This window comes from Eptesicus fuscus, chromosome 16 (assembly GCF_027574615.1).
Source record: "Eptesicus fuscus isolate TK198812 chromosome 16, DD_ASM_mEF_20220401, whole genome shotgun sequence".
Lineage (NCBI taxonomy): Eukaryota > Metazoa > Chordata > Mammalia > Chiroptera > Vespertilionidae > Eptesicus > Eptesicus fuscus.
The window spans coordinates 518,251-545,297 of record NC_072488.1 but is presented as its reverse complement, the minus strand read 5'-3'; the positions used below and the strand labels follow the sequence as shown (position 1 = coordinate 545,297).

The window sequence follows — 27,047 nt, the reverse complement described above, 5'->3', positions numbered from 1 at the left end:
GTCCCTTCCTACGACTCTGACTCTTGACTCTGGTAGTGAGGGTTGAAGGGCAATTATGGCCCCTTCCCAGATGATACCACCAATTTTACAGGTTAACTAGAGAAGGACCTGGTGTTGACTGGTCCAGGAGGTGGGGAGTCCCCCAGGCAAAAACAGATTTCTAGGTTTTGGGGGCTGATTTACCTCATGAGCTGGAGAGAAGATCTGGTTTGAGGCAAGGAAATGGATAAGAAATCTTTTAACTATATCACAAAAAGGTATCCTTGATAAAGATGATTGCCTGAGACAGGACCAGCTGTATAATTTGTGGGGCCCAGTGCAAAATGAAAATGCAGGGCCTCTTGTTTGGACATCTTTAAGAATTTCAGGATGGCAACAGAAGAACCTTAAACCAGATGTTGGGCCCTTCTAAGCATGAGTCTTGTGTGACTACTCAGTCAGGAACCCATGAAACCAGCCATGGTCTAAGACCTTTCTCTAGGATTTCAAAAATACCCTGATTTATTTTCCTAATGGAAAAGTAGATGTGGCAGGAACAGGATGAGACTCAAGCTGCTTTAATTCTTTTCCATTTCACCTATATACATTTAAAATTAGGAAGGAGTAGTGTCATATTACCTAATTCTTTTCCCCATCTCTTCAGGGATATTAATGTTTCATAGTTGACACTGATCCTAACAACCTCTGTCCTTTGCTGTTCATTTGAAAATCTCAGCTGGACTCCTTTTCAGGGCTGTCATCTGTTGCTATTATTCCCTTCTATCTATATATATAAAAGGCTAATATGCTATGTGTCCCTCCACCTGTCTGACCAGTCGCTATGGCGCACACTGACCAACAGGGGGCAGACGGTGCAGGAGCTGCTGAGCTGCAGTGACTTGGCAGCAGCAGTTCTCAGGTGATGCACCCCGAAACCAGAGAGGAGGGGGAGGGAGTCTGCTTCCTCTCTGGGGGCGAGTCCACCTTCGGCCGTGGGTTATGTTGTTGCTGGGGCACTATCAGTCCCGAATCTGGTTACTGCACACTTACGTTTGTGTTCCACACCCTGTACAACAGCAACTTTGCAGAGTGCCCTCTCGCACTCCGGGACCTCTCGGGGGATGTTGGAGAGCTGATTTTAGCCTGATCCCCGCAGGCCAGGCTGAGGGACCCCACCTTCCGGAGGGACCCTGCTCACTCCGCAGACGCTGGGGAGGGACTGAGGGAGGTTGGCCCCAGGGCGTCTCCAGCCCATCTCACCCAGTCCTTCTTCATCAGCCACCTTCTCATTAATTCAATGTGCATGAATCCATGCACAGGGTCACTAGTTTTTAAATAAGGGAGAGTGCAATAGACTCTCAGACAGGCAAGGAGGGAGACACTCTTCATAGAATGTTTCCTTATAATGAAATCTGAAGATTTAGTACACATACAGATTGATAGAATATTCATTGGAAGTTTATTTATGAACTCAAACTAGCCTGTTTCCTTTAAGTAACTTGTCCCCATTCATTACTTTTTTTTCTTTCCAATAGCATGTTTAGATGCATCATTTTCAGAAAGTCCTTTTACAATAACATCACATAGCAAACATACTGGACTATATCACACTATGCTCACGTTAGCCCTGGCGCTGTGTCTGTCTCTATGCCGGTGCCACCTGCATTGATTACTAGAGTTCTTTAATAAGTATTGATACCAATTCGTGTGAATTCTCTAACTTTGTACTTTTGCAAAGTTGCTTTGGCTAACCTAGGTCCTTTTCATTTTCCTGTGCATTTCAGAATCAACTTGTCAGTTTCTTTAGAAAATAATGGCTAGGATTTGATTTGAGATTGCATTGAAATGTAACTCTAGAACAGTTTGGGAAGAATTGCCAAATTAAAAAATATTGAATTTTCTGAACCACAAGCATGATATGTAGATCCTCTTTAATTTCTCTAGAAAAGGTTTTTTAATTTTTTTAACGTATTGGTCCTGAACATCATTGTCAAGTTTCTACCTAGGTATTTAACATTTTTGATGCTGTAATAGTTACATTTTAATTTCAACTTCTGAGTGTTCATTGATAGTATAGAGAATTAAAATTGTTTTTAGTATTAAAATATATTCTGCAACCTTACTAAACTCACTTATTCTAGTATCGTTTTTGTGGATTCTATCAATTTTTGACATATACAATCATATCCACAAATAGACAGTTTTTCTCTTCCTTTATCAATCTGTATGCCTTTTTTCCCTTGCCTATTGCACTGTAAAATGTCCAGTCTAATGTGAATTAGAAGTGGTAATGGAGGAATTGTGCCTTGTACCTGATTTTAGGATTATGTTAAGTTATAGATTTTGTGCAGATACTCTTTACCAGGTTGAAGAAATTGCCTTTTATTCCCGGTCTATACGTGTCTTAATAGAAAAGCATGTTGGATATTGTCACATGACTTTTCTGCAATTATTGAGATGATAATGTGGATTTGTTTTCTTTTTTAGTTTATTTGTAGTGGGCCTTAGCACAGAGCACCGAATAACTTCATCCAAGTCTAGAATGCAGGGTGGTGGAACTGAGAACTTTGGGAGATGAGTGGAATAGCAGCTGTTTGGTGGCCAACATCAAGAACTTTGCTTTTTAAAATTTTATGACCTTTGCATAACAATTATTTCAACCATGAAAGTACAGTACATATACTAGAGAAATTTTAATCATTACGACTAATTATAGATGGTGGGGAAGTTAAAAGTGAGAAGGAAAAGATAAATAACGGATTGGGCCAGGAAGCACATCTTGGGGGAGTTTGAACACTGACATGGGAATCTGGGACCTCGGTGTCCCAAGTAGAATGCCCGTATTTCTGATGATGCGCAAGGTATTGGGTGTAAGATTTGAACTTATTTATATTAAAATAACCCTATGAAATGTTCTTAGTACAAAACGTGTAAACACCCTCACCCTTTGCGGATGTCACGCACAATGACATCACCGGATGTCAGCCGGTCATCCTGCTGTGCTGCGGCTGAAGGAGCAGTCAGCACTGCAGGGGCTTGAAGTCGGGAACCTCGCGCATCTGTTGGCTTTGGGCATTCTGCTCCGTATTGCAGTTTCTGAGGGCCTCAGGAAATGGATTTATAAGTTATTTTGCAACATTTTAATACTTTGTGGTGAAATGGGACACTGCTGTGAAAATCGTTTGTACTACAAAGATGTCTGCTTGTTTTATAGCAAGCTTCTAAAAAGGTGGTCAGCCTTAAAGATGAGCTAAATTGTTTACAAAAGGATACATGCTTGTGTTATTTGTGGATGAGGATAGTGGCTAAAGAAGTATGGTATTAGCAGATACTTTTGGAAAAATAAATTTAATTTTACTTGAAGGTAAAGGTGATGTTATAACAATTAGTGAGAATCTCTTTTAAAAGGAATTTGTACTACAGAGAGAACTTTTGAAAATGGATGCTCAGGAATGTTGTCATTGTTATGTGATTCCTGAATTTTTCTGTAAATGATATTTGAAACCTATTAAAAATTCACAGATTTATCCACATAAAAATGTGGAAACAAAATTTGTACAATTTTAAAGACTGTCAACATAAATATTTTTAGTGGGTTTTTAATTCATTTGTTTAAAACATATATTTAACACCTTCTTAATGGTTTGCAAGAGCAACTAGGGCATTTTTGGATAAATGATTATTTATTAGCTGAATTTCAATTAAAATCTTGGCATAGCCTGTAGAAATAATTGAAAAGTGTCATGATTTAGTTACACTAGCCAGTATGGAAGTTATTCTTCTTCTATTTTAGATGAATGCTTCTTTGAGAGGCATCTTTTCAACTATGACAGGTCTTAAAAGCAAGTATCAATATAAATTGAACTAAGAAATAGAGCTTGAAATTGCTCTATCAGAAAGTGTCAAATAAGATTTTAGAAAATAATAAGTTATATTTGAAGATATTTCTCTCACTTTATAAACATTCTTAACACATTTTAGAAGAAAAAATATTGGTAATATTTATAGATTTAATAAGTAATTTTAAATTTAATTTTTATTAATGTGTGTATTCCATAGTTATTATAATGTGTCAGTACATAATGGTGTGTGTGTGTATCATTCACTTTTAAAAATACATGTATATTTTTACTGAAGGAATGCCTAATCAATAAAGTTTAGAAAACCTAGTGCAGACACTATAGACACAACATCACCTGCTCGGGGGTAGAGCACTGACAAATGTGAGGCCTGCCATATGCCTGGACTGTGATAGGCATTTGGGTGCATTATCTCATATCATCCTCACCAGAGGTCTGCAGACCAAGTGCCATCACACCTGTCTTTCATCAGGAACCTTTATTCTTTAAGCATATGTTACAGGTCTGGGCTCACATTTGTAGCAAGTGCAGACCTTGAATTCAATCAGACCAAGGTCATGTGGCTGCAGGATGCTGCTCTCACTCATTTTTCCTTCCTCCACGAGAGAATGGTGGGTTTTAATATGAGGCATATGGAGAAAGCCTTGTTTGGGTTAGTGATAACTCTGTTACTCCCTCAACTTACAGTGCCTAGAGTCACTTCAACATACTTGGACAGTGACACTGGTTAAATCCTAATAGATGGGAGGTTGGCTGAGTAAGTGAGGCATGGGATGGGTCAATCCAGCCTTCCTGTCAGGGTGGTCAGCGGGGAGCATAAAGTGAGAGAGAATTATAGGCAGGGACAGGACTGGAGAAGGGCAGGGCCAGTGCTTCAACCTGACTCTCGATCAAGCTGGTTCTTAATATGGTAGTAAGGTATTTTCTGGGTATATGAATGTGCCTCAGGCAGTGTATGGTCTTTCAGAAAATTTGTGTAAAATTGTAAGTCTCTGCATTTGTGTTTTAGAGGAGGAAGCCCATAGTTTTCATCAGATCCTGAGAGAATCTGTGACCAAAAAATATTCTCATTCTAGTGTCTACAGTAATTGTCATCACCGCTTTATAGAGTTTACCCTTTACTGCTCTAGGCTTAGTGCTGAGCAGAACAGACAAAGCCATGCTCTATTCTGTCACTCAGAAGAACAGCATTCATGTAATTGGCTAGTTGGTGGTGTACTTAAAAGAGGTGTTGAGACTTTATACTAAACAGTATATTGCACTACACAAGATCAGCAAAGCGCAAACCTGGCCTAGCTCAGCCTGCCAACCTAGTGAGACGTTTCAGGATGTCCTTCTCCTTGACAATGGACGGACAGAGGTGGGCAAAGAGATGTAAGCTCTCCTCTCATCAGTGGATTCGGTTATAAGTTTGTGCCGTGTGTGTGTGTGTGTGTGTGTGTGTGTGTGTGTGTGAGAGAGAGAGAGAGAGAGAGAGAGAGATTATATGTAATACAGACAGTTCTCATTAATCATAATTGTTTTTTTAATAAAGTCACCCTGAACCCTCAGTAAATTGTGATCCACTGTTCCTAAGGGAAATATAGGGTTGGGTTCCTGTGAGCTTCTGGTCACATTTTCATCAAGCAATCAATGTATAACCTTGTTTTTTGTTTTCTGTTCAAAGACACCTTACTTAATACATGTTGTTGATTCATTAACATTGAGTTCACTGCCAAGAGCAACTAAAACTTGTGCCTGGATGAGGCTTTTCTAACACATGCATTTTCCACAGCTGCTTACACTTAGGGGCACTAGACAGTCCTTCAGTACTATGCTTGGGGACATTTTAAACAGAGAAATCACCAACAAAAAGCACAGAAATGTGGAAAATGTGGCACTAACTAGACTGTGGAAAGGACATGTTTACAGCCTGAGAGCTGAGGCAAGAAGGCAGAGTGTCGCCTGTTAAACCTCCGGAGACTTGGATGTTTTGCTGCTCTGTGCATATCCACGAATGACAGAAAGCATGATGAGTATAGAATTTGGGGTTAGAGGTAAAGTTTAGCAAGGAGTCAAATCCACAGAAAGAGAACCTGCAAACCGTGAGCATTGACTGAATTGATTTCAGCGGCTTTATGAAAGATGCATTTCAGAGAGGAAGCATTGCATTTTGTCTGCATAGAAGGATGAACTAAGTGACTTTATACTCTTTCTGTTACTGTGTCACCTCGTTTGAACTTGATTTTTGAGACCCTGCAATGTTGCAGACATTGACGAGGACAGAAAGATTCGTGAGACGGTCCTGCCGTTTGGTTGCTTATAGCCCAGGTGGGAGACAGGCATGTAAATAAATTCGGTATGGTGTGAAAAGGTGGACTAAGTGCCAACCAGATTACATTTTCTCTCCAGTGTCATGGAAGTCTTACTAAAGAACTTCCAAAAGAGCTAGAGTTTTAAGCATGTCCAAGATTTCATTGGGTGAATAGCTAGAAAAGAACCAGGTTAAAAGTGAAAACAGATGTTCACAGGCAGGAAGATGTGACACAGTTCAGTATGTTTTGGAATTATAAAGACTTTGCTGTTGTCATAAGGTAAAACATTAGGTGCGAATGGAGGATAAAATCAGTAGGTGACATCGGAAGTGTAGGCAAGAATCACATCAAAGGGCCTTGGTTGACCATCTGAGGACTTGGGACATGAACCTACAGGTGAAGAGGAGGCAGGGAGATGCATCGTGATAAATGTGCTTTAGAAAGGTAGCCCCAGAGACACCAAGGAGAGTAGTTCCTAAATGAGGCAGCACTAGCGGCCTGGACTCCAGAGCCCATGAAGACCTGAGCTACGGCACTTCAGTGGCGGTGGGCAGAATGGGAGAGATTCTTAACATAGATCCGGCCTAAGCAGATAATCTAGAAATCTGAGAACAAGTATCATCCAGTTTGGATTCTCCCTTCAGTGTATCACTCGCATTGTTATATGCAACATTCACAGTTTCCCCCTCTTTTTAAAAAAACCACAAAAAACACACACACACACAGAGACATGATGGAATTTAGGGAACGTTAATAACCTGTATCTACTAGAATAAAAGAAGAGAGCAGGTTAATATTGCTTAAGTTGCCCACAGTAAGAAACAAATAAGATACAATTTAAAGATGAGAAAAACAATTATCATATTGTTAACCGGTTGCTGTTGGCACTAATTCAACACCAACAGGAATCCCCACTTTAGGGTTCAGTGAAGAAGAAAACTTTATTCAGTGCAGAACAGCTCAATTGTGACACAGCATGGCTGTGAAAACAGCATGGCTGTGAGGTGGCCCCAGGGCAAGGCCCCTCTCCAGCTAAACGGCTCTGCTCTGCTCTTTGCCCATCTGTTTGCACTGCGCTGGTCTGCTGTGCTCCAGGGAGATGTCGGCAGTGTTTTAGCTCCAACTGAGGAAGCAAAGTCTCTGGTGGAAAGGGAAAGTGTGCTTTCAGAGCCAAAGGGGAGATGACTTATGTAGATGTAAGTCTCCACCCCTGGTCCATGATTGGTCTGTCCTCATGCAAATGAGGACTCAAAATCCTCCCACTTTGATTGGTCCAAAGACACTTTTCCGATTCGTTAGAATGGAGCTGCTCTGATTAGTTGGAGCTGCACAGCCCTGATTGGAAGGGGAAAGCCTCAGTCCTATTGGTTGAAATAGAATTCCAGGAACTGCTTTACGAGGGCTGGCTCAGGTGGCCAGGACAGTGCAGGCGGGCAGTTCCGTGCAGGCTTCTTTCTCCCTGCAGTGCAGTTTGCATGAGAGCCCCTTAGAGAAATGGCTGCTAGGCTCTGCTTTTAAAAGTTGAGCCCGGTTAGCCACTAGGACCCCTTCTTAGTAGGTGCCTTCTTTTTTTTTTTTTTTAATTTCTTTATTGATTAAGGTGTCACATATTTGTCCTCATCCCCCCATTCCCATCCCACCCCTCTCCCCACGCATGCCCCAATCCCCTGTTGAACTTAACCGTTGGATAGGCTTATATGCATGCATACAGGTCCTTTGGTTGAACTCTCCCCCTCCCCCCACCCTCCCCCTACCCTCCCCTATCCTCCCTCTGAGGCCCGATAGTCCGATCGATGCCTCCTTGCTTCTGGTTCTGTTCTTGTTCCTCAGTCTATGTTGTTCATCATTTCCCCTAGATGAGCGAGATCATATGTCATTAGATATATACTAATAAGAACTGAATGTGAGACGAGCAATAATAGTTATGCTGACAGGCAAATGAATCAATCTGTAGCGAGCTTCCCCCTGGACCAACAGTTCTTTTGAGACCCAATTTCAATGTCCAGTAGTTCCTTATGTGTACATGTCAGCACTGACCCCTCAGCTCTGGATGGTGGACAAATGGTGGTAATGGAGGTCCGACTCCCTCAGGTTTGGTCTCGGCCGAACCCAGGGGCACGGCGTCACCCGGACTAAGGGGCACATGGCCTCACCCATACCCAAGGGGCGCGTGGTCTCACCCGGGCCTGGGACCCAGCCTCACCCGGATAGATCCAGGGGCGCACGGCCTCACCCGGACCCAGGATCTGGCTTCACCCGTACCCAGGGACGCTTGGCCTCTCCCAGACCCAGGGGCACATGGCCTCACCCGGGCTTAGTTGCACAAGGCCTCACCTGGTTCCAGGGACACATGGTCTCTCCCGGACCCAGGGACGCTTGGCCTCTCCCAGACCCAGGGCCACTTGGGCTCACCCGGGCCTAGGTGTACGAGGCCTCACCCGGATCCAGGGACACATGGTCTCACCCGGACCCAGGGACGCTTGGCCTCTCCCAGACCCAGGGCCACTTGGGCTCACCCGGGCCTAGGTGTACGAGGCCTCACCCGGATCCAGGGACACATGGTCTCACCCGGACCCAGGGACGCTTGGCCTCTCCCAGACCCAGGGCCACTTGGGCTCACCCGGGCCTAGGTGCACGAGGCCTCATCCGGGTCCAGGGACGCATGGTCTCATCCGGACCCAGGGACGCTTGGCCTCTCCCAGACCCAGGGGCACGTGGCCTCACCCGGGCCTAGGTGCACGAGGCCTCACCCGAATCCAGGGACACATGGTCTCACCCGGACCCAGGGATGCTTGGCCTCTCCCAGACCCAGGGCCACTTGGGCTCACCAGGGCCTAGGTGCACGAGGCCTCACCCGGATCCAGGGACACATGGTCTCACCCGGACCCAGGGACGCTTGGCCTCTCCCAGACCCAGGGCCACTTGGGCTCACCCGGGCCTAGGTGCACGAGGCCTCACCCGGATCCTGGGACACATGGTCTCACCCGGACCCAGGGATGCTTGGCCTCTCCCAGACCCAGGGCCACTTGGGCTCACCCGGGCCCAGGTGCACGAGGCCTCACCCGGATCCAGGGACACATGGTCTCACCCGGACCCAGGGATGCTTGGCCTCTCCCAGACCCAGGGCCACTTGGGCTCACCCGGGCCTAGGTGCACGAGGCCTCACCCGGATCCTGGGACACATGGTCTCACCCGGACCCAGGGACGCTTGGCCTCTCCCAGACCCAGGGCCACTTGGGCTCACCCGGGCCTAGGTGCACGAGGCCTCACCCGGATCCAGGGACACATGGTCTCACCCGGACCCAGGGACGCTTGGCCTCTCCCAGACCCAGGGCCACTTGGGCTCACCCGGGCCTAGGTGCACGAGGCCTCACCCGGATCCAGGGACACATGGTCTCACCCGGACCCAGGGACGCTTGGCCTCTTCCAGACCCAGGGCCACTTGGGCTCACCCGGGCCTAGGTGCACGAGGCCTCACCCGGATCCAGGGACACATGGTCTCACCCGGACCCAGGGACGCTTGGCCTCTCCCAGACCCAGGGGCACGTGGCCTCACCCGGGCCTAGGTGCACGAGCCCTTCTCCGACTCCAGGGACACATGGTCGCACCCGGACCCAGGGATGCTTGGCCTCTCCCAGACCCAGGGCCACGTGGGCTCACCCGGGTCTAGGTGCACGCGGCCTCACCCGGATCCAGGGACACATGGTCTCACCCGGACCCAGGGACGCTTGGCCTCTCAGACCCTGGGGCACGTGACCTCACCCATGCCTAGGTGCACGAGGTCTCACCCGGATCCAGGGACACACGGTCTCACCCGGACCCAGGGACGCCTGGCCTCCCCCATACCCAGGGGTACGTGGTCTAACCCAGGCCTAGGCGCACGAGGCCTCACCCGGATCCAGGGACACACGGTCTCACCCGGACCCAGGGATGCCTGGCCTCCCCCAGACCCAGGGGCACGTGGCCTCACCCGGGCCTAGGTGCACGAGGCCTCACCCGGATCCAGGGACACATGGTCTCACCCGGACCCAGGGACGCCTGGCCTCCCCCAGACCCAGGGGCACGCGGCCCCACCCGGGCCTAGGTGCACGAGGCCTCACCCGGATCCAGGGACACATGGTCTCGCCCGGACCTAGGGGTGTGTGGCCTCTCTCAGACCCAGGGGCACGTGGCCTCACCTGGACCTAGGTGCACGAAGCCACCCGGACCCAGGGGCGCGTTACCTCTCTCAGACCCCTGGTCGCGTGGTCTCACCCGGATCCAGGGGCTCACGGCCTCACCCGTACTCGGGACCCAGCCTTACCCGGATCCAGGGGCCCACGGCCTCACCCGGACCCAGGGTTCAGATTCGCCCTGACCCAGGGGCACATGGCCTCACCCGAACCCGGAGTCCAGCTTCACCTGGACCCAGGGGCGTGAGGCCTCACCTAGACCCAGAGGCGTGTGACCACATCTGAGCCCAGAGGCTCGCAGGCTCGCCTGGACTCGGGTCTCAGCGGGGTTTCGTCTTCTTGATCCCAATTCCTGTTGGTCAGTTCCCTCTCAGCAATTCCTTCGGTCATTTTCTCAGAGCTCCAGGGCGGCTGCCGCAGAACTCGTTGGGCGGCGGGCTCGGCAAGGCTCCGGTGTGCCCGGTGCCCGGCGGTGGGCTGGTCCGGTGTCGCTGCGTCGGCCCTTGGGTCTGCAACGGTGGCCAGTCGCTGAGCGTGCGCACCTGGCCACTTCGGGGCATTGAGATTCTTGAAGGACTCGGAGCTCAGCAAGCACGGAGTCTCCCACCCCATGTCTCCCAGGGGCTCGTCTGTCCGTGCTCGGCAGCGAGTGGAGCCGTCCCCTCAGCCGGAGACCGCCGGGGGAACTGCGCCGAGCACGTTCCAGGCCACCATTGTGTCGCCTGAGCCATAGTTCTTAAAGTGTGGACTTTGGGTCACCGGCATCAGCATCATTCTGCGTACCCCTCTCTTTTATTCTAGTTGTAGAGCATCTGCTCAGCCAGCCCCCCGGTCTTTCTGGCTGGTGTCTGCTCTGCTCTCCCGTCGTAGTCTCAATATTGTTGTGGTAGGCAACGATCAGGCTGCCGCCCTATGTCTCCATCTTGGTCCTCCTTTGTACAGTTAAGTCTTGATTGTTGTTGGTGTCACTGGGAGGAATTGTCCTCCAGGCCAATTGGCCGTGAGGACCCTCTTTGTCCATATAGGAAGAGTTGCTGTGCAGGAGACATGTTTGTGGGCCGGGTCTTGATGCAGCAATGCCTTGGCGCTCACTGAGTCTGCCTCTAGAATGCCTCCCTTATGCAAGTGATTGAAATCTGGTGTCATCTCCCACCAACCACTAGATGCCCTTGTTTCTGGGTCTCCAATGTAGTGTGGGTCAGCCACTACCTGAGGCACTCAGCAGGAAAAAGCTTCTGCTCAGCTTGGCTGGGGCGGAGCTACAGGGTGGAGCCTACAACCTTGGCTTCCTGTCAGCCCCGCCCTATGAGGCTCCTGTGTCTGTGTCCCTCTGTATTCCTTGCAAACACCTCTGAGAGAAACGCACCCTGGAATTTCGCCCACTGCCAAACAGTCCAGTCCCTCCCCTAATGAATCTGGACTCCCAGATTCTCGCCTGGAACTGGGTTTCAGTGCAGTTGGAACTGGGTCTCAGCGCAGTCTGGCGTCCCTGTCTCCTTCCCAGCAGGGCCACCCAGTGGCGCAGGCAAAAGTCCGTCCTCTGCGCACCTTCCAGTGCGCGCGTCTGGAGCCGCCGCTTCTCTGTGCCTCCGCCACCACAGCCCAAATTCATTCCCCCAGCGTGCGCCTGGCTTCCCAGGGTTTCGCCCGGAACTGGGGTTCAGTGCAGTCGGAACTGGGGTTCAGCACGGTCCTGAGCTTATGTCTCCTTCCCGCTAGGGCAGTTCAGTGGCGCAGGCAACAGTCCGTCCTTTGCGCCCCTTCCCATGCGCGCCTCTGGAGCTCTGCCTTCCCCCGCTCCTCTGTGCCTGCGCCCCACAGCCCAGATTCATTCCCCCAGCCTGCGCCTGGCTTCCCAGGGTTTCGCCCGGAACTGGCGCTCAGTGCAGTCGGAGCCGGCGCTTAGCGCACTCCGGAGCCTTTATCTCCTTCCTGCCAGTGAACGCCGGCCAGGCCGTCAGCCGCCCCTTCCTCTCCGGCTCCATCCTCCCCGCAGGCGCGCGTGCTCGTGTCTCCGCCAGTTTCTCCATACCTCAGGCTTTTACGGCTCCCCCGATTGTCCCTGTGGCCTTCTCCTTCCCCCCAGCTGTGGGCATTTCAGTCCGCCAGCTCTCCTGTGGTTCTGGACGATGTCCGTTCTGACCTCTAGTTGTGCCTTTGAAATTGTTGTGCCCGGCTGCAGGTTAGGTGTTTCACCTATGCCGCCATCTTGGTTTCTCCAGTAGGTGCCTTCTTTCTCGTGTCCACAGCATGCAGTGTTTTCTATTTCACTTATAAGAATATTTACTTTTAACTATTAGCTTTCAAAAAAAACCCTCTATTTTTTACTTCTGTTTTAATGACTATGTGCCATTAAATACAGGGCTTCAAAGGATGGTTTTGGAACTATTAATGGCAAAAATAAAATATTGTTAAACAATAGGTGAGGTCATTTTTGCGTTGGAATGTGTGCCAGCCCATCAGGAGTGCAGATGCCATGTCAGCCTATCCTGAAGCAATGGGCTGGTCACCTGGTCCCACAAAGGGCCTCCAGCAGCTGTTCTGTGTGCACCAACGTCACCATTCATTTCACCCACACACCCTCTTTGTTCCAAAGTGAGATGTTTCCAGAATTTTGATTTATTTTTTCCACGTCAGTAGTTGGAATTACAAGGATCAGGTATCGTATGAAATGCTCACTTCAGGTCACTCCTAGAGGGTAAGGGTACTCGTGCATAGTACGCACCTGCCCTGTCTTACTGATCGAATAGCAATGTGCTCCGTTTACTTCTTCAAAGCGCACTGACTTTGAGCAGATCGGTGCTCCTGGGATTCTGATCTGCCACCGGCAGGAACTGAACACCACGTCACATGCACAAACCTGGTTCCTGTACTGGAGGCTTAGTCTACGAACACACCAGAACTCAACCACTCTTCTCAGTTGTTAATGGTATTTGAGGGGCTCCTCTTCCGAAGAGGCATCGTTTGTGGTAGAGGGCAAAGATTTGACCTTAGAAGGCTCAGACTGTCCTCCATCATTTACTACATAAACATGGGCATGGTAGGGGGAGTAATGGCCCCCAAAGATAATGAAATTGTGGACGAAAAATGGGAACCACTCTGAGCTTCATTTATTTTTAGAAGTCCCTCCTGAATGCCTCTGTGCTGCTGCCTCTAATCGGTAATTTGCATAGTGGAAAGCATGTGTGTGCTTTGACTTCTCCTCAGGCAGCTGAGCAAAGACTACACCTGCAAGTGATGTACTTCCCTGGTCAGTTCCCAGGAGGGAGGAGAAAATAGTGTTTCAGAGAGAGGAGGGCAGGTGGGTCGGAAAATAGAGCTAAATAAATGAGACCAACACATGATGGAGGCCAATTCTCATGACAGCGGCGGCTCACTGCTGAGCACACAGCCCTGTACTGTCAGTAGCTTGATACACTGAACATGTATTTCCAACTCAGTCACCAGAGTCCCTGGATGGGAGAGGGAGTGCTGCCCTGCACAGTCACTCTGGGTTCTGTGCTCTTTCTGTCGTGTGGCTTCCCCGTCCTCCATTGACCTAGTGACTGAGCAAGTGACTGAGGACTGTGGTGGAGATGTTCAGGAGCTGCTGTGGGCGGCTGCCCTTCCCTCTGCCACAGCCACTGCTCAGACTGGGCCCACCCCGCCCTGCAGGCAGGCCATGTGCAGGGCAGCTGGGGGGCCGGAAAGAAGGGAAGGGCCCGAACTGGAGCTCTGCTCCACAATCTGCCTTTAGGCACAGTTTTCCTGAGAACTCTGTTACCTGAGGAAATGGACATTTAAAAATATCAAATAAAAGAGCATGTTTGACCCTGACCGGTTTGGCTCAGTGGATAGAGCGTTGGCCTGCAGACTGAAGGGTCCCAGTTGCGGGCACATCCCCAGTAGGGGGTGTGCAGGAGGCAGCTGATCGATGTTTCTCTCTCATCGATGTTTCTAGCTCTCTATCCCTCTCCCTTCCTCTCTGTAAAAAATCAATAAAATAAAAAAATCAATAAAATATATTTTTTAAAAAGCATATTTGCTTTTTAAAACAAAGGATGAACATTTCATGAGAAGTAGACCACACTTCCCTGTGTTACTGAGGACACTGTTTGCAAAGATCTCATTGTGTACTTCTCCCACTCCCCAGACTTCCTCAAGCCACTTATGTGTTATAATCCAGATTTAAAAAACCCGATTCCATGAAGAGTAATCTTAAACCCCTTCCATAACCAGTCCCACTTCTTTAATCAATGTTATTTTATATTGTCTCTTCTATAAGGTCTTTTCCTTTTCTATCTTGTTTTATAGTTATTTCTATATATGTATAGACAACGTCTTTAAAATTGTGAGTTAAGGAAATACACCTTATTCATAATTTATTTCATAGTAGCTGTGCCTTAAATAATGAATAAATAGTGATTGACCTATATATATAAAAGCCTAAGCGACTGTTCCAACCTAATGACCAGTCGACTAGTTGCTATGATGCGCACTGACCACCAGGGGGCAGATGCTCAACTCAGGAGCTGCCCCCTGGTGGTCAGTGCGCTCCCACAGTGGGAGCACCGCTCAGCCAGAAGCCAGGCTCACCGTTGGCGAGCACAACTGCGTCTGTGGGAACCTCTCCTGCTGCCACAGCCGCAGCGCTACTGAGCAGAGGCCGTAGTGGTGGGCGCAGCGGGGCTGGAGTGAGCGGGAGCAGCGAAGCGCCCAGCCCCAGCTCGGGGCTCCTCCCCAGTCACCTGCTGCTTAGCGCACTGCTACATCCCTCGTATCCCATAAGCCTACAGTTACAATCTCCAGAGAATGGTTGTAGCATGGACCAGCCTGGTATCGCTGCCGCCGGGCCCCTGGAACTTTGCCTTGGGCATCGAGATCAAATCTCATCCCTGACCGATTGCTCCGGAGCTACAGAGGAAGGCAGCAATATAACAGTGGCCACAAGGTGACGACTGACAATTGGGGTAAAAGTCAAAGAGAGAGAGATCTGCAGGGGGTTGTGGGTAACAGAGCACCCTCACCCCCAAGATCCCCAACTTTGTATTGTTCATCTTGGAACATCTCTTATCCTTCTCTGAGCAGTGGAAAACGGCCCGCATGGCCCAAGGCGTTCACTGGGGACCTCCCAGCCGGCAAGGAGGATACATTCCTACCCTGGCCACAGAAGGGACATTTGGAAATGTTTTCAGGAAGCTGCAGGGAGGAGGACTGACTCCCCACGTGACTTCCCAGCGGCTCACAGGGACATGGGAACTTCCCGGGCACGCAGGCTCCCGCTTTCCTTCCAGGTGCACGAATCCGTGCACTGGGCCACTCGTAGGAATATAAGTTATTGTCTTTCTTGGCCTCAGTTTCCTCATAGTAAGATAAAGAGTTCCAGCCGGATCACTGTTTCTCAAGCATAACTGTTAACCAGAACCACCATGCACAGTCTTAATAACACAGGTACCTGTGCCTGGCCAAGATGTAAGTAATCCTGATGGCCAAAACTAGGCCTAAGTGTCGGTGTTTGTAAAAATCCTATAGGAAATGGGTTCAGTTGGCATTTACGTTGTATGTTCTTCATTCTTTTATTTTCCACCTTCTTGTGTCCTTATATTTAAGGTGTGACTCTTGAAAGCAGCATGGATTTGGGTTTGTTTTAGTCCAGTCTGATAATCTGACTGTTAATGGTTCTGTTTAGTAATCTCATATCTCAACGTAACTATTAAGGAGCTGCATCCTCCAGTTAGTATTGTTTCTGTTTTTCTACCTCTTCTATGGCTTTCTTCTTAAATTTACATGGATTTGGCATTTTATATTATTTCTTCTTACCTCTATTAGCTTGTTGGTTATACTTCCTTTAACTATTCTTTGTTGGTACTCTGAAATTACAGCATGCATTCTTGAGTTGTTAAAATTTAATATCGAGTGTTTTCCCACTTTCCAAAAAGTGTTTGTCAGTGTTTTAACTCCATCAGTACACCCCTAGTTTATGTGTTATTGTAGGGAAATAATACATATATAAATATGTGTGAAATATAATTATTTTGTTATAAATATATTAAGTCCTATAAGATATTATTATTGTTATTTTATACATTCAATAACTACTTAGATTTATCCACATATTAATAGTTTGGGTTGATCTTTGTTTCTTCATATACCTCTGAGATATAATCATGTCACTTTTCTTCTAAAAAACCCCTTAGTATTTTCCTTAATATGGCTATACTGATGACAAATTATTTTGTACTTTATTTCTCTGAAACTATCCTTTCTTTACGTTCATTTTTTAAGGACTTTTCCCCCCACAGGATTGGTTATTACTTTCTTTAAGCATTTTTCACATAGAATTCCACTGTCTTTTTGAATTCATTTATTTATTTTTGAGAAGTAGCTGTCAGTACTTGCTAACAATTTTTAAGATTTATTTTTTTCTTAGTATTTGGTTTCCAGCAGTTTTAAAGTGAGTGCCTTGGTGTACTTTTCTTTCTATTTACCTCATTTGGAATTCTTAGTACTTCAATTTGTGCATTGATGTCTTTCATCACTTTGGAAAATTCTTTTTTTTAATCCTCATCTGAGGATGTGTTTTTATTGATTTTTAGAGAGAGAGGAAGGAAAAGAGAGAGAGAGAAACATTGATGTGAGAGAAACATCCCTTGCCTCCTGTATGCATGGGGATCAAACCTGAAACCTTTTGGTGCATGGGCTGACACTCCAACCAATTGAACCACCTGGCCAGGGCACTTGGGAAAATTCTTAGCTTAATTTTTCAAATATTGCTTTAGCTCCTCTTTCCCTTTTTGTCTCCTATTCCTATTGTACATGTAATAGAGTTTTTATTAAAAGTCATTTTATACATAGATGGCACTGAAGTCTTCTACTTTAAGTCATAACTATGAAGTGCAACTTGGGGCTGCTTGATATTCTGAGAAATTCTTCTAGCTCAGATGTACTCCAGAGGGTGCAGTATCACCCACAAATCTCTTAAATGGCCTCCCACAACCTGGGTTCACTTTTTCTGATCCTCATGTTAATCTGCTCCACCTGCTTTGCTTTCCAGAGCTGATACCATCACAGAATTTTGTGATGTGTCAGCAGCAGACTTCTGATTAGTTATTTTCAGTTCTTCCTCTGGTCTTTTCTTAGAACTTGCCAGATATAAGGAGTTACCAGAGATTAGACTATACATTGTATGGATTGATAGCATGTCCCGAAGCATCACAGATAGGACTGTGGCGAGCACACCTTGTGCATTTGCCTCATGTAATGAAGTTAGAAGGCAGGCCCCGGGCAGCAGTGTGAGGAGAGCGGCTTTCGGACACCCACGTGCATGACTTCAGTGTTTGCAAACAGTTACGCGTTTTCATATTTCTTTTTTGTTGTTTTTTCATTTCTTTATTGTTGAAAGTATTATAGATGTCCCCCCTTTTTTCCCCATTGACCCCTTCTTCCCACTCCCGCCCCGCCCCAAGCCTTCGCCACACGATTGTCTGTGCCCATGGGTTATGCGTATGTGCCTGTAGGTTCTTTGGTTAATCACTCTCCCTCCCTCCACCTTCCTTCTGAGCATTGGCAGTCTGTTGCATGTTTCTATGTCTCTAGACCTATTTTGTTTATAAGTTTATTTTGTTCATTAGATTCCACATTTAAGTGAGATCATGTGATATTTGTCTTTCTCTGACAGGCTTATTTTGCTTAGCACAATAATCATGTTTCTTAATTAGGAAATCTTTTTGGCAAAGATGTTGCTTTCATCTTCAAAGTCCAGAGAGGCAAAATGATTTTTTGCTTCTGATCCAGACACTGACTAGAACCTGAAGACAGTGGGAGTGTGTTTCTGAGTGTGGAGCTGGCAGCTCTAACTGTGTAACCTGTCGCGGTGACCAGGCACGGTGGTGTTAACAGACTGGTTGAAAACCTGACCTAAGGAATCTCAAGCCAACTGCACTTAGCTCCCCAAGGGAGGAGCCCCCTGTGCGCACACCTCCGACTCTGCTCCGATCCTGGAATGCAGTAGAGGTCACCTGTCCCTGCTCTCGGGGCTCCCATAGGGAAAACAGACCTTCCTTCACGAGGAGAACTGTAGAGACTCCGGGACAGGCTCTGTGCTCTGCTAGGATCATTTCAGACCCGGGAGACAGAAGAGAGAGTGAGTGAGACATTGGGGATGAAAGCCTGAGAACAGAGCCAGCCGTTGGACCAGGATAGGCGTATGCCGAGGTTTGCCCACTGCTGGTGACCACAGACATCTCTGTACTGTGTGCATCCAGGAGAGCCAAAACCAACAAGTGACACTGGTTCCAGGATGAAGAAAAGAGAAGCAAAGGCCATCATGGTGACTTTTAGTCGTTTTCCTAGAAAGTGTTCCTTACTATTACCGGTAACTGCTATATAAAGCACAGCGGGGGTTGAATTCTCGATTGCATTCTTCCACTAGACCACACTCCCAAGTGTGTGCGCTCTGAGTTAATTTCCTCTGAAATGTATTGACAGTATAATATATAATAATTCAGGCCAGCCCTTCGGTTTAGAAATTAGATGCTAGTGGGAACATTGTGGCAGGATGCACAGCGGAATGGTGTCTGAAGATGAGCCTTCCAGCTCTGGAGCAGGCTGCGCCCACCTTGTAGGAGTGGTAGAAAGAGTCAGATCCACACGCCCTACGAGTCGGAATAACTGGCTCTTGACTTCCCTGCAGGTAGGGACAGCGTCTGTAGGAACAAGCTTGGGGTCTGGTACAAAGCAGGACTTGAATAAATATTTTAGGATTGAATTAACAGACTGTACTGAGGCTGTGCCCCAGCACTTGGCCATGTTTGGGAGATGCTGAAAGTTGACTTGATGAAACCTGGGCTCCTATGAATCCTAAAGCCTCTTCCTACATCCACTTTCAGCTTGAAAGCATGAGAAATGGCAAGTGGAGGTTTGGGGGAAAATCTGAGACGAAGCATCAGAAGTAGATGCCCAAGTGAGGCTTTATCTTTTGTATCTACATAATCGGCGTTTTCTGCTATTTATTTATATGCAGCCAGTTTTAACCTGTTTACTGAGGCTCTAGCACATGTGGGGCCCTGGCCCATTCTCCCTGCACTGGAGCAGGTGCACAGCTCACCCCCAGCCAGGTTGACATCGGTGGCACTTTGTCTCCACCCAGTGGCCTCTTCCTCCAGAGAAGTGCAAGACTGCCAGCTGCGGAATGGCAGGGGGCTGCTGTGGGACCTTCAGCTGGGATCCCTCTAGGCTGTTAGTTAGATCAAAGAGCACATCACAGGGTGGCCTCACATTCTCCCAGGGTCTCTGATCCCAGTGAAAAATGGATGGTGTGTACTTGACAAACTCAGCTGTGCCCTGCCTGTTGTACCCTTTCTTATGACCTGACTTTTTTAGAGGCTGCCCCCTAAAAGGGGTCCTAGATGTGCAAGGTTCTTAGGCTCTCTCATTCTCACCTCCTTCCTTCCTGGACCACTGACAGAAGCATTCCTTCCACTTTTAGGGTTTTCAGAAGTATCCCACTCATGACATGGCCTTCAGTTGCCAAGAAAGACCTTACTTTAAACATCTTGAACAAATAAGAATCTGCTGTATATTTTAATACGTACAAAGGAGCTTCACAACATTTATTGTGTCATCTCTTCTGGGCTATGACAGCCCTGTATTTCATTCACTCGCCATGCACCTGTATCGTACTTTCACTGTCTCCCATACACCAGAACTGCAAAGACGCTAGGGAACAAGGTGGGCAAGTCCTGGGCTTTGGTGAGTTTTATTCCTACACCAGAAGCCGGTGCACAAAATTCGTGCACTCGTTGAGGGGCGGGGAGTCCCCCAGTCTGGCCTGTGCCCTCTCAGTGCGGGAGCCCCACAATCGATCGCCCCAAAGAGGTAGGCCCCGCTCACCCATCCAGGGCTCCTCAATGGATTGCCCCAAAGAGGTAGGCCAGAGCCGAGGCCCTGCCCCCACGGCACGTGCATGGGGCCACGGGAACCCTGCCTCCACTGTGTGCGCAGCCATCTTGTGACAGCGTGAGGGCATCACGCGTTAGGGCATGACGACTACTTAGCCTTTTATTAGTAAGGATGAGAAGAGCGGGAATAAAGAACCGTCACTAAAGGAAAAATTGCAGGGCTGGTACAGAGAATGGGCCCTAACCTTTTCCATAGGGAGGGTAGCATTTAGGCATGGAATTGGTGTTTCTGGTAGCAGAGAGAGCATGTTCAAAGGCCCTGAGGCAAAATAAAAAAGAGTTTAGTGTGTCTGTGTGTAAGAAACCACAGAATCAATGGGTTAGAACAGTGGTTCCAAGGCTCCTTTATACTCTTTATATCCTCAGGCCTTCACTTTGGTTTGGTTTATGAGGCTCACATCTACCATATAAAAATTAAAACTAGACTTTCCTTAACAATTATTTATTTTAAAATACAATTAAAAAACTTACTACATGTTATTATAACTATATAATTTATGAAAAAGAACCACATTTTCCATAACAAAGAAAAATTATCAAAAGGACATTGTTTCGCATTTATAAAATCTCTTTAATGCTTTTCTTAATAGAGTAGCTAAATTCTCACCTGCATCTGCAATCAACACATTGCATTAAATTGTTTTGACTAAAACCTAGAAAAATAGTCCAGTTGGATGAGAGACAACCTCACAAACTCATTGGTGGGGCCTAAAGGACCCCTTCAGTGTGTCTTGAACCCTACCTTGAGAATGCTAGGTGGAGCGTTGTAAGTAACAAGAGTAAAGAGTGGTAGGAAGGGTCATTTCTTACAACACCTTGTTAGTAGGAGAAAGTGAGCCGTTTTGGAAGCCTCCAGTGGGACAGGAAACTTCTCTCCTGAGCGGGAGAGGGGCACAGTCGGTTGTTAGAAAGGTTGTCTTGGTGCTGGTGGAGGACGGATTGGAGGAGAGGGAATGGAGTTGGAGAAGCCAGTTAGGGAGCTGTTGTTGATGCTGCTGGGAGGCTGGTGGCAGTAACTTAATTCCTTTCCCTCATTGGAGTTTCAGGGAGTAGACATGCCCACTTAGAGGAAGGTGTAAAAGAATCTGCGTAGAAGATTCTGTGAAGTGATGGCACGTCCTGGGGCTTGGTAACCAAGCACACGCGGGTATTGAGATGCCCATATGTGTCAGGACAACACTTTTGTATTTTAATTTTGCCTTGGAAATGGATTTCAGAAATGGCATCACTCGAAGCTTTGACCCACTTGTGTTTGGCCAGCTCATCAGCAGGATGACAGCTTCTCTCTCATTTTCCTGAACTCCTGCCACTTCCCATAAGCAAGAGCTAAGAAAACACAAGCATCTGCCAGCGGCAGATCCTGGAGACAGAACCTGCAGAAGGGATGCATGCGGGCTGCGGACTCAGACTTCCATCCTCACTGCACGGGGCTGCCGGCACCGCAGGGCCTGGTTTCTAGGCGTGTCTATAGATTAGGAAACGTGAGGCTGTAAATAAACAACCTGCATTGCATGCTGCAGGGCTTGTGCGTGACTCCAGTCTGCCTGCGTGCCTGCTTGAAGGTGAGCTCGTGCTCCATCAGAGGTCGACAGGCCTGCACTCTCAGTCCCTGTCCAGGTGGACCCACTGCCAGCAGCAGGATCTTTTCTTAGAACTTGAAACAAAACAGTTCTGAGTCATGTTCTGTGGTGGGGCCATCAACATTGCAGTGAAATGTTTTCAGTACTGAGGAAAATGCATTTTTGTGTTTAGTTCATGAATAAATATAGATGTTTTAATATAGGGAGGAAATATGTGTGTGTAGTATAAAAGTACATTTGTTTTTAATGTGTAGACTTTATTCAAAGATGGTTAAGAATTGCAATCAAGTGTCAATATCCCAGTCTCTAGAGGATATTTTGAACTAGATATTTGATATTTTAATGTATATATAAACACAGTATCTATACTAATAAAAGCCTAGGTGGCCCTCGTGCCTTTGCATGATGCCCTCAAGTCATCACAAGATGGCCGCCCCTACATTGTCACAAGATGGCTGGCAGGGGAGGGCAGTTGGGAGGGACCAGGCCTTCAGGGGAGGGCAGTTAGGGGCGACCAGGTCAGCAGGGGAGGGCAGTTGGGGGCAACCAGGATGGCAGGGGAGGGCAGCTGGGGGCAACCATGATGGCAGGGGAGGGCAGCTGTGGTTAACCAGGCCAGCAGGGGAGGGCAGCTGGGGGTGATCAGGCCAGCAGGGGAGTAGTTAGGCATCAATCAGGCCTGCAGGGATTGGGCCTAAACTGGCAGTCGGACATCCCCCAAGGGGTCCCAGATTGGAGAGGGTGCAGGCTAGGCTGAGGGACATCCTCCCTTCCCCCCCCCCCATGCACAAATTTTGTGCACCGGGTCTCTAGTATACATATAAAATAAAAACATTACACATGATATTAAAGGGAAAATTTGTCTCAGAACTTGTCTTCGAATGCTCTTAAGTTGACTATAAAATAATAGGAATAAAAACAAAGAATGCACTCGGTGCGCTCAGTTAGGGGGAATGTGGTTCAGAAAAGAAGGAGGCTTTCAGGAGGAGCGGCTCACGGACGGGGCAGTTCTGGCCCAGCAAGTGCCCTCGTGTTGAATTGCGCAATGGGCGCACCAGTCGAGTGTGTGACTTTCGGAGACTTATTTTTAGCTGGCGCTCAGGTACTTAGCCCTCCCTCCCTTCTGCAGTTATTTTTATTCCCTAGAGTGTGCCCCTCTGCACTGTCGTTGCCTCCCGTTCCTTTTCACTGGGCTCAGGTTGGCTTCCTCTCCTCTCCGTCCATCAATACGGAGCTGATTTGGAGCTGAGCTGTATAATAATCAGCCTTTCAGCAGCCAGCCCCACACTTGCCTCGTAATTAAGGCCTGATGGTTGTGTTGACGGCAAATGGCTTTGTTCTCGAGTCCCCGGCTTGATTGCTGGTTCTCTTCTCACCTGAATTTGACCCATTCTGCATTGTGCCATGATTGCTGCAGTGCCAGTAATTGCAGCCCTGGCGGGTGACATTTCCATGAAGCACACTCTGTTCGTCTCCGGAGGGAACTGGCAGGATTGATGGTTGGGGAAGCTCATCAAACATGGATTTAGGAAATGCCTGTGAGAAGGTGGGAGCCCATGACCAAATATCAGAGCTTTCCCTTTGACATTTGCTTTTACATAAAGGACTAGTGCCTGGAACCAATTTACCTTCTCTCTGCAATCCAAAAAAGGACTGGATTTCGTGATTATGAATTGCTACTTAGGTTCATTAAGTGCAGGTCTAGGTAATACCTTTTAAAAGAGTCTTTATTTGTTATTTCTCAAAAGGGGAAATTAGAAGCTAATAAAACATGAAGGGACTTCTCTGCAGTGAGATGAAATAGCGTATTTTGTCTATAAAGTGCATTGCTCAAAATTTGTGGGTAGCCCTAGCAGGTTTGGCTCAGTGGGTAGAGCGTCGGCTAGTGGACTAAAAGTCCCAGGTTCATTTTCTGTGAAGGATGTGTGTGGGAGGCAACCAATCAATGTGTCTCTCTCACATTGATGTTTCTATCTGTCTCTCCCCCTACCTTCCACTCCCCTTAAAAATCAATGGAAAAATATCCTTGGGTGCGGATTCACAACAACAAAAATTTTGAGTGTAACCTTAAATTGTCACAGTTAAATTTCATTATGCCTAAAGTAGTGGAATTCACGATTGAAACAAACATTTAAATCACAGATAGTAAGGTCTTCCAGTTGAACTTGGTACTTAGGCATGAAAGACCTGCCCACAGAGGTGGGACATTCATCCAGGATCACAGAGGCCTGTGGTGCAGAACCAGGACCACGTCTCCCACGCGCTGGAGGGAGCTCCCGCCTCACCTGGGCCCGCAGGCCCCATAAATACTGTAACTGTCCCAGGTTGCAGGCAGGTGCTCCTGTGCATGCCTGTATCGGCTCCATTCACTCTCGCTGCTGCTGCCGTCACACAGGCAGACCGTCACCTCCTGATGGTTCACTTTGTTTAGACATCACTGGGACGAGCCTCGGGAATGGTGGAAGGGACCTCCGTGCTGGGATCTGGGCCAGAACTTGCTGTGTGGCCTTGGATGGGTCACTTCCCTGTGCTCACTTCCAAATTTTTTTCACCACAGAAAGAAGTCTTAAATATGTGATAGTATAAATTGGTTGTCATTTCTTTGCTATGTATTTTTTTCATTTTCATACAAACTCACTCAAAATGTCTACATTTGTGATTGGGTTTCATTATACAGATTGACTTTACAACTAATTACATGAAAGTATAAGACAAGAATTTCCGCAGACTTATTAAAACAAGGTAGATACAGCAGCTTGCAGTCCGATAAGACAGTTGTGGCTGCGTGCGCTCACCCTCATTCCCATACCAGCACCGCGGAGAACGGGCTGATGGTCTGTGTGGCCTGATGTGTGGCCTGGGCCCCTGCTCAGAGACGCTGTTGTAAGAGGGACGGGAGTGTGGCGCAAGGTGCCTGTGCAGCACTGCGCAGCGTCCGTCTCTGGTCTCTCCCACTGCCCCGCCCTCTTGAGACGCAGCCTCAGAGCAGCTGTGCACGGAGTGGCCCCTGGATGCGGTGTCCACGTGGCCCAGACCTTGGCATGCTGGGTCAGGTGAGCTTGCCTTCTGTGAGGAAGCATGGCCTCTTAGAGCTGTGCTTCCCGTGTTCACCTCGTTATTCAATGAGCTTCCTCCTCTGGATGCTTTTCCCGTTTTGTTTCCTATGAGAATTAGTGAAACGGGTTTGTGTGTGTGTTTCTCTAAAGGACTTACCTATGAGTTGATAGAAGAATGAACAGGTCACTTTTCAAGTGTCTGCCTTTTTCCCCTTCAGCGTAGTTTCTAATTGTTTTAAAATATATTTTTATTGATTTCAGAGAGGAAGGGAGAGGGAGAGAGAGATAGAAACATTAATGAGAGAGAATCATTGATCGGCTGCCTCCTGCACACCTCCTACTGGGGATTGAGCCCGCAACCTAGGCATGTGCCCTTGATCAGATCCTAATCCGGGACCCTTCAGTCTGCAGGCTGACACTCTATCCACCGAGCCAAACCAGCTAGGGTGTTTCTAATTGTTTTAAATTTTTAAAAAAATATATATTTTATTTATTTTTCACAGAGAGGAAGGGAGAGGGATAGAGAGCTAGAAACATCGATGAGAGAGAAACATCTAATTGTTTTAAAATATATTTTTATTGATTTCAGAGAGGAAGGGAGAGGGAGAGAGAGCTAGAAACATCGATGAGAGAGAAACATCGATCAGCTGCCTCCTGCACGCCCCCTACCGGGGATGTGCCCGCAACCAATGTACATGCCCTCGACTGGAATCAAACCCGGGACCTTCCAGTCCGCAGACCGACGCTCTAGCCACTGAGCCAAACCGGTTTCGGCTGTTTCTAATCGTTTTAACCAAACAGTCTAAACAGGTCTTGTTACCGTCTCAGTTCCTGCCACCCTGGGCTGCGCTGGTTCTGGGCTGTGCTGTCCTGGTGTTTTGGTTGACAGGGATTCCCAAAGCACTCCTCCTTCCCCATGATGCACAGGGAGAGTTCCACCGCAGACAGTCGCCAAGTGGAGAACAGAGCACGCCTCTCTGGTTACTGCAAAGTATTTAATGTGCCACAATATTGCGCTTTAATAAATCTGGGCAAAAGCATGCTTTTAAGTCTCCAATTCTCCCTAAATCCTACATCCAAATTCTTATAATTGCTACACTCTGGTGTTCTCCCTTGTGGAAATGCGAGATAGAAAATGAGTGTGTGTTCAAGTGTGTGTGAGACAGGAAGAGAGAGAGAGAATGGGTAGGGGGGACAAAGTATTAGTATCCTAAGACTGTTGTGCTTTATAAAGACAAATGCTTTACAATACTGATGTTCAAAGGAATGGATTTCCAATGTAGTGGTTTGGGGGTTGTGTGGGCACTGGTTTAATGTTCTGAAGTTAAGGTCCTTCCCAAGCTTGCCACGTCCATCCCACAGGCAGTGTATCTGTCCACCTTGGAGACAGGCCCTTGATTGCCCTTCTTCTTGGTCTTGGCTCCCCACGTACAGTCAAGTCAGACGAGGGATGCAGCGAAGGTCATTCCAGACGTGTGTTCCACGGGACACGGTGCAGCTGAGAGGGTGGAGCTCTGCACACATTCAGGCAGGAAACAGGTTCTCATCCAGGCTCTGTGATGCTGGGGAGATTCCCTTTCTGAAAACCCCCTTCTCTCTGAAAGCAGAGTTAATAATATCCCGTTAGCCCTGTCCTCAGGATTGTCTTGAGGATCAAATGAAATAATTATATGAAAACCCTGTAACTTGGAAAGGTTGTTTTCTGTCACTTGGGGAAGCAGTTAGTTGGAGGTTATACTTACACGGAGGAACATGTGGCTCAGCTGGCCCTTCCTGGGAGCTCCTGGTAAATGCTGAGCTGGGGGTCGAGGGAGCCAGCGGGCCCTTCCCAGTCTTTGGCATCTTGATTCAGCGGTCCATCCAGAATGAAGGTCGCTAGACGTGCCCCTCGGCATTAGAACTTTCCAGTTGGAACATGTGGTCCTGGCTTAAGTTGAGCTAATAACATATTTAAGTCACACTCTACAGTCACAACCCTTGATAGACAGTAATTTGTATATATTCTAAGAGAGGGGATTGCTGCTCCAGTTCTGGTTGTCTATCCAAGGATCCCTGCAATTTTGTGCAGTTCAGTGAGCAATTAGTATAATTCAATCCCTGAAGTCGCAGCATCTCAGAATCAAGAGGAGTTAGAGATACTGTCATGAGTGCCCACACCTTCATCGAGT

At 47.6% G+C, this 27,047-nt stretch overlaps 2 protein-coding genes across 2 annotated transcripts in view; both read left to right on the top strand.

The window, feature by feature from the left end:
• EIPR1 (EARP complex and GARP complex interacting protein 1) overlaps window positions 1–10,840 on the top strand; it is a 277,183-nt gene extending 266,343 nt beyond the window's left edge. The window contains exon 10 of the mRNA XM_054728333.1: window positions 10,831–10,840. The gene's annotated coding sequence lies outside the window, so the exon portion shown is untranslated. The remainder of the gene's footprint in view (window positions 1–10,830) is intronic.
• MYT1L (myelin transcription factor 1 like) overlaps window positions 1–27,047 on the top strand; it is a 258,267-nt gene that overhangs the window by 45,607 nt on the left and 185,613 nt on the right. The gene's annotated exons all lie outside the window — the stretch shown is intronic.